This window comes from Ruditapes philippinarum, unplaced genomic scaffold, assembly GCF_026571515.1.
Source record: "Ruditapes philippinarum isolate M1 unplaced genomic scaffold, ASM2657151v2 ctg6985_1_1_1_1, whole genome shotgun sequence".
Taxonomy (NCBI): Eukaryota; Metazoa; Mollusca; class Bivalvia; order Venerida; family Veneridae; genus Ruditapes; species Ruditapes philippinarum.
Window position 1 is genome coordinate 15,828 of NW_026855778.1, and position 14,342 is coordinate 30,169.

At 31.1% G+C, this 14,342-nt stretch overlaps 1 protein-coding gene across 1 annotated transcript in view; it reads left to right on the forward strand.

The window, feature by feature from the left end:
- Positions 1-2,000: 2,000 nt before the first annotated feature.
- LOC132744356 (uncharacterized protein CXorf38-like) overlaps positions 2,001-14,342 on the forward strand; it is a 29,518-nt gene continuing 17,176 nt past the window's right edge. Inside the window, exon 1 of the mRNA XM_060733044.1 lies at positions 2,001-2,082. The gene's annotated coding sequence lies outside the window, so the exon portion shown is untranslated. The remainder of the gene's footprint in view (positions 2,083-14,342) is intronic.

Consider the following 14,342-nt stretch of genomic DNA (forward strand, 5'->3'; position numbering starts at 1 on the left):
TGAACCAGTAATAGGAAATGCAGCTTTCGAAACACAATTTTTAGCATTCTCTTGTTAAAAACAGACATAAACCTTGGCAAGAATTAAACGTTTTTTACCCAAAGATGAGTCTATTATATCTTCAAGTTTTCTGAAACCGACCTCTGATCATTTAACCTGGAATTGCAAATGATATTAAGTTTGCAGATGTAATTATTTTCCTATTCTTTATTCTAAGTTGAAAACTGTTTGTGTTCATTAAAACAAATGCCCTTTTTTGGGGCGCATAAAAAGTCAAAATGATGATGAAGATATCAGAATGACAATGAAGATATCAAAATAATAATGAAGATAAATGTATCAAAATGATAATGTTGATATTAAAATGATAATGAATATATCAGAATCATAATAAAGATCTCAGATTGATAATCAAGATATCAGTATGAAAAGGAAAATATATCAGAATTACAGTTGGGATATTAGAATGACAATAAAGATATCAGAATGATAATGAAGATGTCAGAATGACAATGGAGATATCAGAATGATAATAAAGATATTAGAATGATAAGGGAAATATCAGAAGGATAATGAAGATATCAGATTGACAACATTTGAACATATCAGAATGGCATGATAGCAGAATGACAAGGAAGATATCATAATGACAATAGAGATATCAGAATGATATGGAAAATATCAGAGCGATAACTATGTATCAGATTGATAATACTTATATATGATTATAAAAATATATATAATTTAGTGTGATAACAAAATAATGATACAATTATTGATAATCAGCATAATATAATTCATGTTAAAAATCCTACCTGTAAATGGTATTATCAAAATGTAAAAAATGTTTCTATGCCAAACACTGCATGGTCAAATATGATATAAAGATGTACAGTACGGCGATCCATATTTCGGTAATTTAAATTTTGAAGATCAACACAACCATGATACAAACAACATTAATTTATTTATTAAAGTGAACGGTAATTTGTTTTTTTTATAGTATATATAGGGGATTTTTTTAAATCGTTATTTTTTTTGTTTTGGATAGAATGTCGGGGTCCTGTGGTTTATAACACATTTTTGTCATTACCTAATATAATATAAAGATGTACATTACGGCGATCCGTATTTCGGTAATTTAAATTTTGAAGATCAACGCAACCATGATACAAACAACATTAATCTATTTATTGAAGTGAACGGTAAGGGGTGACCAACACGTACCGTGATAGTCACAAAGTAATTTTGTCAGATTTACTGGTAGAAGAAGACCTAAGGTGCCCCTCCAAGGATGATTAATTGCACGAACGGGCACTCGAGTAGAACCGTCGGCGTTCCGTATGGTAGTTGTAATAAAACTTCCTCAAACGAAAGAAGCCAAGTCAACGGCATTTAACACTCGGCCACGAATATCCCTATGTATGTGGCGTAAAATAGGCGTGTGTTTACAGATTCTTATTTCATTACCAGAAGCAGGTATATAGCATAGAATAAATTACCTAATCTATGGAATCAAAATTGACCATTGCATGGTAGAGCAGAGATGTCTATTTTTTAATTGCTATTGTTATTTATGTCTCTTAGCAATAAAAAGCCTGAAACAACTGATTGATACCATAAATTCATAGATCTATAATGATCTAGCGATTTGACTAGTTTGCTAGTTTAGGGGAAAAAAAACAAATATGTCTCATATCATATCATTAAAATTATTAACTTTATTTTATACCGTCTTGTATGTAACATATACACTGTAATTCAAAACATCATGTTAACGCCATGTATGGTATATACCTTGTATTTTTTTTACCTTTCAGAAAATAAAGTAAACACGAACTGAAAAGAAATCTATAAAAGTTTATTTAAATTGTTACCTTTTCCTCATTAATTAGAAAATTATAATGTCACAGAAAGAAATGTTTACATTCGCCCTATTCCCGTTTTTTTATTGGTGAGTGTAGGACAATATTTAGTGGTGTTACGCCTTATTTATCACGCATGCGCTGTAAAGTTGAAAAAGTACCAGTATGGCGGAGGTTAGCCCGGGATAATATTTTCTTAAAACTTGATGAGATTCAGGTAAGTATCTTTTAAATGTTGTAGCCTTTATGTAACATATTTTATACTGATACGAAATAATTAGTTTATGAGACAGAAATATGTAATGTGTCAACAAAAAATACAAAAAGTTATCAATTAAAAACGAAAGTGCGAAATAACGTAAAAAAATGGGGAATTCCCACATTAGGCTTATAAATATATTGCAATGTTTTCAAAGGGAAAGACATCTATTTTGCATTTGTAAAGCATGTGTGGGTGTTTTCTGAGTTCATAATTTAGTGAATTCTTTATTAAACTAATTTTATTAGGATATGATTATTTTACAAAAGGTGTTTACGAAAACGAAAGTAGAAATTATAAACCAATTATTAATTATGTTCCTTATGTCAGACCTGAATCTACATCAATCTAACCAATATATAACAATAATCCAACCAGTCTCTAACAATAATCTAACCCATATTTGACAATAGTTTTATCAATTTTTGACCAATCAGACATTGCGAAAAGTGCCATTCAACTGTCGAATTGACTCGAGACGAGGCGGACTGTGATTTATTGTATTAAAACTAGTTGAATTATGATGTTTCTTTGTTTTTCTTTTAATATCATTATAATTTAATTTATACTTATAATTGTGTGGGTCAATAGTTATAATTATAAATATAAAGTTAGATTAATCCACAGTCCGCCTTATGTCGTGTGCACATGATTAATTCATACATACTTTACTTGTAATTAGATCGATGTTTAGATTTTTAAATATCTGTTCAATATGAAAATGCTTATTTATATGACATGTTTAGGATGATAATGTAAATGATAGCTCATACCAATATATATTTATATATAAAAGACTTAAATAACAATATTAAATTTGAAAATATGCATGGTCTGCCGTCTGAACACATTCCGCCCTGTCCCAAAATATGGTCTGCCCCGTCCAAACATACGGTCCGCCCTTGTACGGTCCACCTTGTCCCACTGTCCGCCCTGTTCTACAACCAAACTGGCTTGTCTGGTATAATTTCACTTGGTCTTTGAAATAATTTTCTCTGCTGGTCCGACTGTCATGTAATAATAAAAAGATTTCATGTTCAACTTAGTTTATGACAAAAGAAACAATTTAATGCTTTCCATCAATAATTTATATCAAGAATATAGTCTTATTTAGCAATTAGAATAAATCACAGAATTATTCATTTATAATGTCTATTAGATGGAATGGCTCATATGGAAATGCTTACTTCCGGTGGATTAACCATTAGTTATCGCAACCATTTCAGTTGAGTTGGCGTCATTTCTTTGAATGAGCAAAGCTTAGGAACAAGTCTTCAGACCTTGCTAAAGCTTTCGGAAATATCTTCAAAGGTTGTGAAAACTTTGACTTTCATTGGTCTAGATAACAAATTAACATTTAGTACTGGTTGACCTTATTGCTTCATACCAATAAGAGAAATACCACAGCATGTTTTATAAGTATTCAAGCTAGGTTCAAAATTTAGGGAGAAGTCACTTCTCCCTCCAACTGCTTTAGGGAGAAGTGGGGAGACTTTAGGGAGAAGTGAGGAGATTCATTTATCGATGTTTGTTGTATGTTATCGCAATTATGTTGACTCATTGTACATATCTTATTAAATGAATTGGATTTGTGTTAGTACTGTTACAACAGAATATTCAATTTTAATTTAAAAGTAGTTTGAAACAAGTAATAAGAATGATATCATGTAATGCAACCATTGCATTAAATGAAGATAAAAAAGCCATAGTTGATTCCTATCATGGATCATATCATGGGTGGATTAAAAGTTATTCCCTTCTGATTTACTATTAAAAAGCTTGCGCCGGACATTATATTCATATTCACTTACGTTGTAAAGAAAATGAAAGTAGATAACGAAAGAAACGATCTTTAATTTAACTTCATTTGTAATAAATACAGTGTAATACGCCGTCAATTTTATCAAATTTAACTCGTCGACAAAAAAGGTTATCATAACTTTCATTTAAAATTACCGTTACAGTTATATGTCGAGCGGTCCTCATAATTCTGACAATCATTCGATAGTGAAAATATAATTGACGTTTCATCCGTCCATCATAAATAATTGTTACAGGTATGTTACGGGTATGTTAGCGATTTAATGATTGGTTTAATAATGTCGCCTCGATTAAAACGTGAATTACGATTGGTTTCTCGCACGTATCGGTAATCTCGCCGTGGGCGGAGTCTAATTCGATGCCTTGGTGCGAAAGGGTTGTAACTCATAATTTCACCGAAAATGGTTTTATGGTATTTTTCAATGTAGGAGCAATATACACACATGTTGTAAAAATATTGAACTTGAAAGCTAAAATAAAACTACCAAAAAAGTATATATGTCAAAAGGTTGTAACTCAAACAGACATATTTTGTTGGTGCGAAACGGTTGTAACTTAAGTTACAACCATTTCGCACCAACATTTTGATAATATTTTGAATAAATCCTAGTGCAAAACAGTTGTATCTCAATATCTTATATCATATTCTGTGAAATATTTAGTGGATTATTTCTTTCAAACTAACTGACAAGTTTATAAAACAGTCTCAGCTTCTGATTCCTTGTTATTTACATTATAAATTGGTAAGCTTTCATTCAGACATAATACAAGAATTTGAATAACTTACACATATTTCAAACATAAATAAATTCCAATGCTTGTTAAAGAAACAATATCATAGTACATTGCTTTATTTGACTAACAGTACTGTTGTAGTGATTTTTTTCAACATAAAAATTGTCATTGGTATAATGTTGCATTGTTTGCAAAATAGCAAGTAAAAGTAATGGACTTATTTTGGTTTTACGAAAATGAAATTACCGTAACTCAAAATAAATTTATTATAAATAATTATTGTCATACAATATATTATGATTGTATCATAGTTTGGAGACTTTTGAAAACAAGTCAGAGTTAAATTGCATACCAATACATGCACATTGCTTTAACTCAATGTCAGTCTGGAGCTTGCTTGTTAACTGGTTCATTTTTTCTGGTTTTTACATATTGTGACGACAGGGAAGGAGATAACAGTAGAAAAGTCATATTCAGATGCTTATACATTTGGTACTTTTTTCTTGGATGACTGGGAATGTGTTGTTGTTTTTTTTGCCTAAGATACAAAAGAGAAAGAACATCAAAACAATCGGCAATCTGATTTATACTCTCATACAAATCCGACAGCCTCGTGTTTCGATGCTTTTTTAATTACTAAATATTAAAATAACTTAAAGAAATTATACAATTATTACTCAATTCTTTATTTGGTTTTAAACTTACATGAATTACTTTTATAACTTACATGTATTACTATTGGAATATTTTCATGTTTTGTCAAAGACAAATTGTATAAATTAATATTGTACTACAATTTATTTACGTTACAAGACAATGTCTGACTAGATATGTGGACAAATTTTTCTTTGACAACATATTGTAAACAGTAAGTTTAGATACATATACATATGTATAGACAAAAGTATTACAATATATTCTAAAACGACCCACATTTTTCCCTATTGAACATAGAAAAACCGAAAGTGTGTGTTATTATGCAATAAAATCACTGTTTGACTTTCTATATGTAAACATGTGACGTAATCATTATACACCTGACGTAACCACTAAAGATGTGACGCGCTGACAATAAGTACGGAAACAAATCAGGCACAATTTAGCTAATTACCATGTACGGCAGCATCTATTTGTTGATGTCGTGTTAGAATCGAAATAATATATCCAAATCGGTGATTTTATTGCTTGTCATTCGGATGCTGATCATTATATATAATTCCCTGCATCGGAACTCCAAACAGTGATGTTATTGAGCAATAAAATCACAGTTTGGGATATATTATTTCTTAAATAAAAGGTGTTTATGTGTAGATAATTAAGATAATATCGATGCCTTGGTGCGAAAGGGTTGTAACTCAATATTTTGAAATTATTCAGGAGAGACAAAAAACTTATTTATTCTTTTACATTCTTATAAATTCTTCTATAATTTTGCTTTTTGGCTTTAATTCAATTACTGATATATAATTGATTGGCAAGGTTATTTTATTTTGTCAGCATAAAGAGATAATTGATAAAGTTTCAGTTACAACCCTTTCGCACCAAAAAAATCAAAAATTTCAAGAAATGATTTGGTGCGAAATGGTTGTAACTTAATTTTTGCTTTAAATTCTGATAAATGTAATGGGTCAAATGGAAAGATTTAAGCTTAGTTGTGTAAGTATGTACTAATTTAACATATTGCCTGGATATTTCAGTGAAAAACCTTCAAATTATATGTTTTTAAAATATAATTTCAGTCAAATGACTTTTTTTTAAAGAAATTCACTTTATATATTTTTTTTTTTCTATGTGACACAAAGTTCAGATTGTCAAACCCATCATAAGTACCAAATATGCATTAACATTGTAAGTTTTTGCAAGAATCAAAGGTAAATTTTTCGCAATTCAAAATGTGAACTTACATAATGACAAAACCATCTAAGACACATTTATTTTTGTTAATATAAGCCTTTTGAAAATGAGAATACTCTATTTTCCACCTATTCTATACATAGGCTTTTCTTAATTTGAAAACTTAGATAATTCCTAGGATGTGCTTTTGTGCACAAATTCTATATATTTAAGCATTATCCAGGTGCTGGATCTTCTTTACTGTTAAGCCAAAAGTATGAGAAAGATGATAAATATTATAGATGTTCTAAGCTTCTAAGCTCATGCTATTCTTACAACTCTTCACAGTCCCAAATTTCATTGTTTATAATTATATAAATCAGTCCAGCCTGAATCAGTCAGTAATTAAATGAGAAAAAAATAAGGCCTGCAAATAATACCAATTACAAAATGCAATCCCCTGTGACCCCAATAAAATTCACAGGTGTGCACACAAACGCACATACAGCTGAGGAAGTGATTAATATCTTTATGAATGATTTTAAATAGCAGATAGAATATATCTGATAATTTACTTTTATCTAACAGAAAACAAAGGGTCAATAACATATGACCCGCATTTTTCCCTATTGAACATAGAAGAACCGAAAGTGTGCGTTATTATGCAATAAAATCACTGTTTGACACTCTATATTAAGACTGTACATGTGACGTAGTCATTATACACGCAAAGTAACCACTAAAAATGTGACGTGCTGAAAATGAGTATGAAAACAAATCAGGCGCAATTAAGATAAATATAAGGTACGGCAGAATTAAAATTTTATTTGTTGATGTAGTGTTAGAATCAAAATAATATATATGCAAATCGCTTGGAATCACTTGATAAAAATCACTGTGTTGAATGTGCATCATTATATCACTCGGGCTATGCCCTCGTAATTCCACACATCCGACTCCAAACTGTGATTTTATTGAAAGATAAAATCACAGTTTGTGATATATTATTTCTTAAATAATAGTCCTATGTAACTTGTATGTGACATTATGCCCATCCAGGGGTACATTATGAGTGAATGGGTGAATATCAAAATAAGTTTTCATTTTGCCATAATTCCTTTTTATTTAATAATTAAGTTCACATAAACAATAAATAACACAGAGATCCCAACGAAATTTCTGTAAATATCCATTATAATTTACATGTAACGCTTAGTTTATAAAAAAGAGTGGGGCAATCTTTTTAGATTTTAGGCAGATTTATAATTTTATTTAAAACATTTCCCAATATCATTTGCTGGTCAAACAGCATTTTGTCAGTTAATCTTTGAAATATAAAGTCAATTCAGCTCAACTTAATTATGAAAATATGAGCATAATGCCACTTTACAGTGTTTAAGCTAGACCTACATGTAGCCTGTTTATCTGTGTAATTCAACCATACATCATACTGTTGGCTTGCAGTTTAATGGAAAGTATTTAAGTCTTTTTCTTTTGTCCGATCAGCAGATATTTGTGATACAATATTTATACAATTTGTCTTTGACAAGACATGAAAATATTCCAATAGTAATTCATGTAAGTGATAAAAGTAATTCATGTAAGTTTAAAACCAAATCAAGAATTGAGTAATAATTGTATAATTTCTTTAAGTTTTTTTAACATTTAGTAATTAAAAAAGCATCGAAACACAAGGCTGTCGGATTGTATGAGAGAATAAATCAAGTTGCCGATTGTTTTGATGTTCTTCCTCTTTTGTATCTTAGGCAAAAATGAAAACACATTCCCAGTCATCCAAGAAAAATGTACTAAATGTTTAAGCATCTGAATATGACTTTTCTATATTTATATTAGCCGGTGCTAGGGGGCGTGGATGGTAACTTGCACTTTCCAGTACCGTCCATGAACAGGCTCAATCAAACCGAGCCTGCAACATTTTCAATTTTGTTGTGTTGGACTTTCTTTAGGGATTCTGTTTTTCTCTATTTTCTACTGTCATCTCCTTCCCTGTCTCTTTCCCTGTCGTCACAATATGTACAAGTAAAATGGTTTCCTGCGGGGATCATTTTTTAATGATATAAAGATATTTCATTGAACTATTTCCAACATTGTTTGGGGGGATAAATAAACGTTTGTACCAGGAATAAAGTTGACAATAATCGATCAATATAGAAGAAGGTCTTTGGAAACCGGGGACCGTTGAAGACCTGAGACCGGAGAAGGTCGAACAGAAAACAATTATTACTTTTTTAGAAAATGATTAAATACCATTTTCTGAATAATTCCGAGCAAAAAAAAAATAAAGTAAACACACAAGTTTACGCAGAAAATATCTCTTTTTAGTATGGCAGATGCCACTACAAATATTTTTTTGTAAATTTTCAGTAAAACAATTTATTGTTTGTAAAATTTGAGATAGATATTAAAGAAACATTGATAATTTTCAAACACATCATTCAAGTTTTTCCACCTTAAACGGTAAAATCATTACAGAAAATAAGAAATATCACGTAATAGTTTTTTGTTGTTAATTAGGTGTAATTCGGACTAATTCCATAGAGGTAAATCCGTAACGTACCGGCAAACGGTATAATAGCTATGTTTTCGAAAAGGTCAATTAACCAATCGTGTACGGTTTACAGGTCACATGCTCCTCCATGTACCGAAAACAGGTCACGTGCTCCTCCATGCCTCAAAAGTTAAACGCGTACCAATACCCTGCGGTCTTCAGACCGCAGAGAAAAAAACAGAAAAAATGAACCAGTTAACAAGCAAGCTCCAGACTGACAGTGAGTTAAAGCACTGTGCATTTTTTGGTATGCAATTTAACTCTGACATGTTTTCAAAAGTCTCCAAACTATGATACAATCATAATATATTGTATGACAATTGTTTATAATAAATTTATTTTGAGTTACAGTAATTTCATTTTCGTAAAACCAAAATAGGTCCATTACTTTTTCATGCTATTTTGCAAACATTGCAACATTATACCAATAACATTTTTTATGTTGAGAAAAAATCACTATAATAGTTCTGTTAGTCAAATATAGCAATGTACTATGATATTGTTTCTTTTACAAGCATTGGAATTGATTTATGTTTGAAATATGTGTAAGTTATTCAAATTCTTGTATTATGTCTGAATGAAAGCTTAACAATTATGTAAATAACATGGAATCAGAAGCTGCATGAGACTGTTTATAAACTTGTCAATTAGTTTGAAAGTAATAATCTACTAAATATTTCACAGAATATGATATAAGATATTGAGATACAACTGTTTTGCACTAGGATTTATTCAAAATATTATCAAAATGTTGGTGCGAAACGGTTGTAACTTAAGTTACAACCGTTTCGCACCAACAAAATATGTCTGTTTGAGTTACAACCTTTGGACAAATATACTTTTTTGGTAGTTTAATTTTAGCTTTCAAGTTTAATATTTTTACAACATGTGTGTATATTGCTCCTACATTGAAAAACACCATAAAACCATTTTCGGTGAAATTATGAGTTACAACCCTTTCGCACCAAGGCATCGATATATCCCAAACTGTGTTTTTATCGCTCAATAAAATCACTGTTTGGAGGTCGGATGTGTGGAATTACGAGGGAGTAGCCCGAGTGATATAATGATGCACATTCAATCAACAAACAGTGATTTTATTAAGTGATAAAATCACCAATTTGGATATATTATTTTGATTCTAACACGACATCAACAAATAAAATTTTAATGCTGTACCTTATATATAGCTAAATTGCGCCCGATTTGTTTCCGTACTCATTTTCAGCGCGTCACATTTTTAGTGGTTACTTTGCGTGTATAATGATTACGGCATTTGTCTTAATATAGAATGTCAAACAGTGATTTTATTGCATAATAACTCACACTTTCGATCTTCAATGCTCAATAGGGAAAAATGCGGGAAGTGTTCGAATATTAAGTAAAATATGTTATTGACCCTTTGCATACATGTGAACTCTCCCACTTTAAGCGGGAGACTCCCACTTTCTGCAGCTATATTTTCAAGGATTTTTCTTAAAATAAGGGGTATTTTCAAAAATTAAAGAAATCTCCCTCTTTTTGGTGTTGCAACTTCCTTCTTTGTTTATTGCAAATTCTAAAATCTCCCTCTTTTTGAAGAAAAATGTCCCACTTGATCATCAAAAGAAATTCACATGTATGCCTTTGTTTTCTGTTAGATAAAAGTAAATTATCAGATATATTCTATCTGCTATTTAAAATCATTCTTAAAGATGTTAATCTCTTCCTCAGCTGTATGTGCGTTTGTGTGCACACCTGTGAATTTTATTGGGGTTATATTTTTTGGACCTTATTTTTTTCTCATTTAATTACTGACTGATTACAATGAAATTTGGGACTGTAAAGAGTTGTAAGAATAGCATGAGCTTAGAAGCTTAGAACACCTATTATCATCTTTCTCATACTTTTGGCTTAATAGTAAAGAAGATCCTGGATAATGCTTAAATAATATAATTTGTACACAAAAGCACATCCTGGAAATTATCTAAGTTTTCAAATTAAGAAAAGCCTATGTATAGAATAGATGTAAAATAAAATGAGAGTGTTCTCATTTTCTAAAGGCTTATATTAACATCTTAGATGGTTTTGTCATTTATTAATGTAAGTTTACATTTTGAACTTTGATTCTTGCAAAAACAAACATATTTGGTACTTATGATGGGTTTGACAATCTAATCTGTGTGTCACATGGAAAAAAATATTATATATAAAGTGAATTTCTTTAAAAAAAATTATTTGACCGATATTTTATTTTAAAAACATAAAATTTGAAGGTTTTTCATTGAAATATCCAGGCCATTATGTTAAATTAGTTCATACTAAACACAACTAAGCTTGGATCTGTTCATTTGACCCATTACATTTATCAGAATTTAAAGCAAAAATTTAGTTACAACCCTTTCGCACCAAATCATTTTTTGAATTTTTTTATTTTTTTGGTGCGAAAGGGTTGTAACTGAAACTTTATCAATTATCTCTTTATGCTGACAAAATAAAATAACCTTTCCAATCAATTATATATCAGTAAATGAATGAAAGCCAAAAACCAAAATTAAAGAAGTATTTATTAGAACGTAAAAGAATAAATAAGTTTTTTGTCTCTCCTGAATAATTTCAAAATATTGAGTTACAACCCTTTCGCACCAAGGCATCGAATTGTTCCTCGAGCGTCTGTTAATTAGACTTTTATGACATGTTGGTAAACAAACGGATTAATGACATTTCGCGTTGATTGAGATGCATGACAGTCCCTTTTTCCGGCGGCGAGGGTAAACAAAGCAAACACACACAACATGTTATTCTTGTTGGTAATTTTCAATAATGGATCAATAAAATCGGGCGACTTCATCTTCGCTTTCATGTAGGATGTCGGCGAAGTCAGACGGAATTCGGCGACTATTTCGCCCGAATCGCCCACTAGCTCGAGCCCTTATTAGTTAATTGAAAGTTGTAAAAATTTCTGTAATATTCATATAATTATGATCAATTAATTTTATCATATAAGCAGGCCTAGGTCATATATATCTCATATACCAAAATGAATTGTATTTTTTTTTATTTTCCTGAATTTTATTTGGTCCAGGGGAAACAGATCCGGTCCAGTATTTGTTCCAAGATTACTGGACTGAAAGTAATGTCAAAAATCTGTTCGGAATGTCTGCCAGTTTGCAACCAGATTCTTAACATAATCTAACCAATATCTGGCAGTTATCTTATCAATTTCTGACCAGTTTTCCAACCAACCAGTTTCTGTCCGTTTATCTTATCAATATCTGAGGAGGCGTCCATGGTCCAGTGGTTAAGGTCGTTGACTTCAAACCACTTGCCCCTCACCGCTGTGGGTTTCGAATCCCGACAGGGACTTTGGATTCTTTCATGTGAGGAAGCTATCAAGCTAGCTTACGGAACGTCGGTGAGTCTTCTCAGGTGCCCGTTCGTGCCTGAAATAATGCACGGAGGGGCACCTGAGATCTTCCTCCACCAGTAAAGCTGGAACATCGCGATATGACCTATACAGTGTCTATGTGACGTAAAAACCCCAAAACAAACAAAACAACATCTGACAATAATCTTACCAGCATCTGATTATAATCTAATCAATTTCTGACCAGTTTCTGCACTTTTCATGATATTTGTATTTCCAAGCAATGCGATTCACGATATGTATTGCATACTTTGATAAAATGTGATGCATATTGCGATTTTTGTGTTGCGATGCAATATGTATCATAATACTCACTTTCAAAGATTTTATCTATATAAAAACAGTGATTTGCCTACTTATATAACAGACTCCGAAAAACTGAAACATGCTTTTTTCTTCCCAAATTAGGCCAAAAAAAATATGTCTGGTTCAGGAAACATTGGTCCAAAAAATCAGGAGGGTAGGGATTTTTTTATTTTTTTTTTTTTTGGTTGGGAGAATGTCTTATTTTCCATATATAGATGTGTTGCTTGCTTAACATACTTAAACAAAGATTGTAATCAATCATTGCAAACACCATTTTGTAATAAACTATCAGCATGTGATATTGTGTTGTTTATTTCTTGTATGTAGTCATTTAACCATAATGTAGCACCTGTATTCATACTAATTTGCTTTCTATTCTGCTTATTATGTACCCGTTCCCTTTGAATCACCCGCTGTACTAATTGCTAACCTGCATCTGACAGGTCTGACAATTAAAAGATCAAGGGTCACATCTGTAACAAGTTAATGATAATGCTGTATTATAAGCTTAGAGCATCTGACATGCACTATTCCGGGGACCAAAATAACACAGCTACTGTATATATAATTAAATTAATATTAAACATATTCAAATGGTCTTCAGGGGGCCCAAGTGTATAGATATATATGTGCAACTGGTACCAACAATTGCAGGGTTCTCACAGAGAAGGAGTCTTGAGACTCCCAAGCACAAAAAAGTAGGAGTTCCAGATCACATTGAATATGTTAAGCCATCTTTGCTGCACTTATATGCAGTTGACAAATATGATGTATAGCAGAGTAAGGGGTTATGGAGTCAGAGTTTGAACAGAGAAAAAGCTTATTCAGGAAAATGGTAATATGTCCCAAATGGAAAACACTGTACCATAAAAGTGATTGAAAAGATTTGAAATATAATTTAAAAAACATACATCATCAGACCTTACACCCCCCTCCCTTAAAAAAGAAAATATTCATTGTATGTTACAAACACATACTGTTCCATCTCAACTATTAATAATAAATTTAATTCCTAAACTATAATTAAGTGTTATTACACACATTTTAACACAACATATCTTCCTTTTGGCTACGATTTTTTTAATTATAAAAAGCGGCATCGCGAAAATATGTGACAATTGAAAATTTGTCTGTTTCCTGCAGAAACATTCACAATTCTACTTGTTGTTGATTTTGATCATATAAGATTAAATATTTTTTGATTATTTTAAGATTGTTACTCATCGGCTATTTCAACAGGCATCGTGAAACAAAATTTTCACATTTGTAATTTTCGTACCCAAAAATTTTCGTACCGAAAATCAAAAAAAAAAAGTTTAGGGTCGGCGGTAAAAAAATAGGGTCGGTCGGGTTCCCTGAACCAGACATATTTTTTATTTTGGCCTTAGCAATTTTAGCGATAATTTTTCCCAAAATCAAGAGGCTAAGGCCTCTTCCCAATTAAGCGAGAAAAATCACTGAAAAAAACTTGGTCATTTGTTCACAGCATAATTACGAATATAATATAAAACTATTACAATAACAAAACAATAAACTCTTCAACTTGTT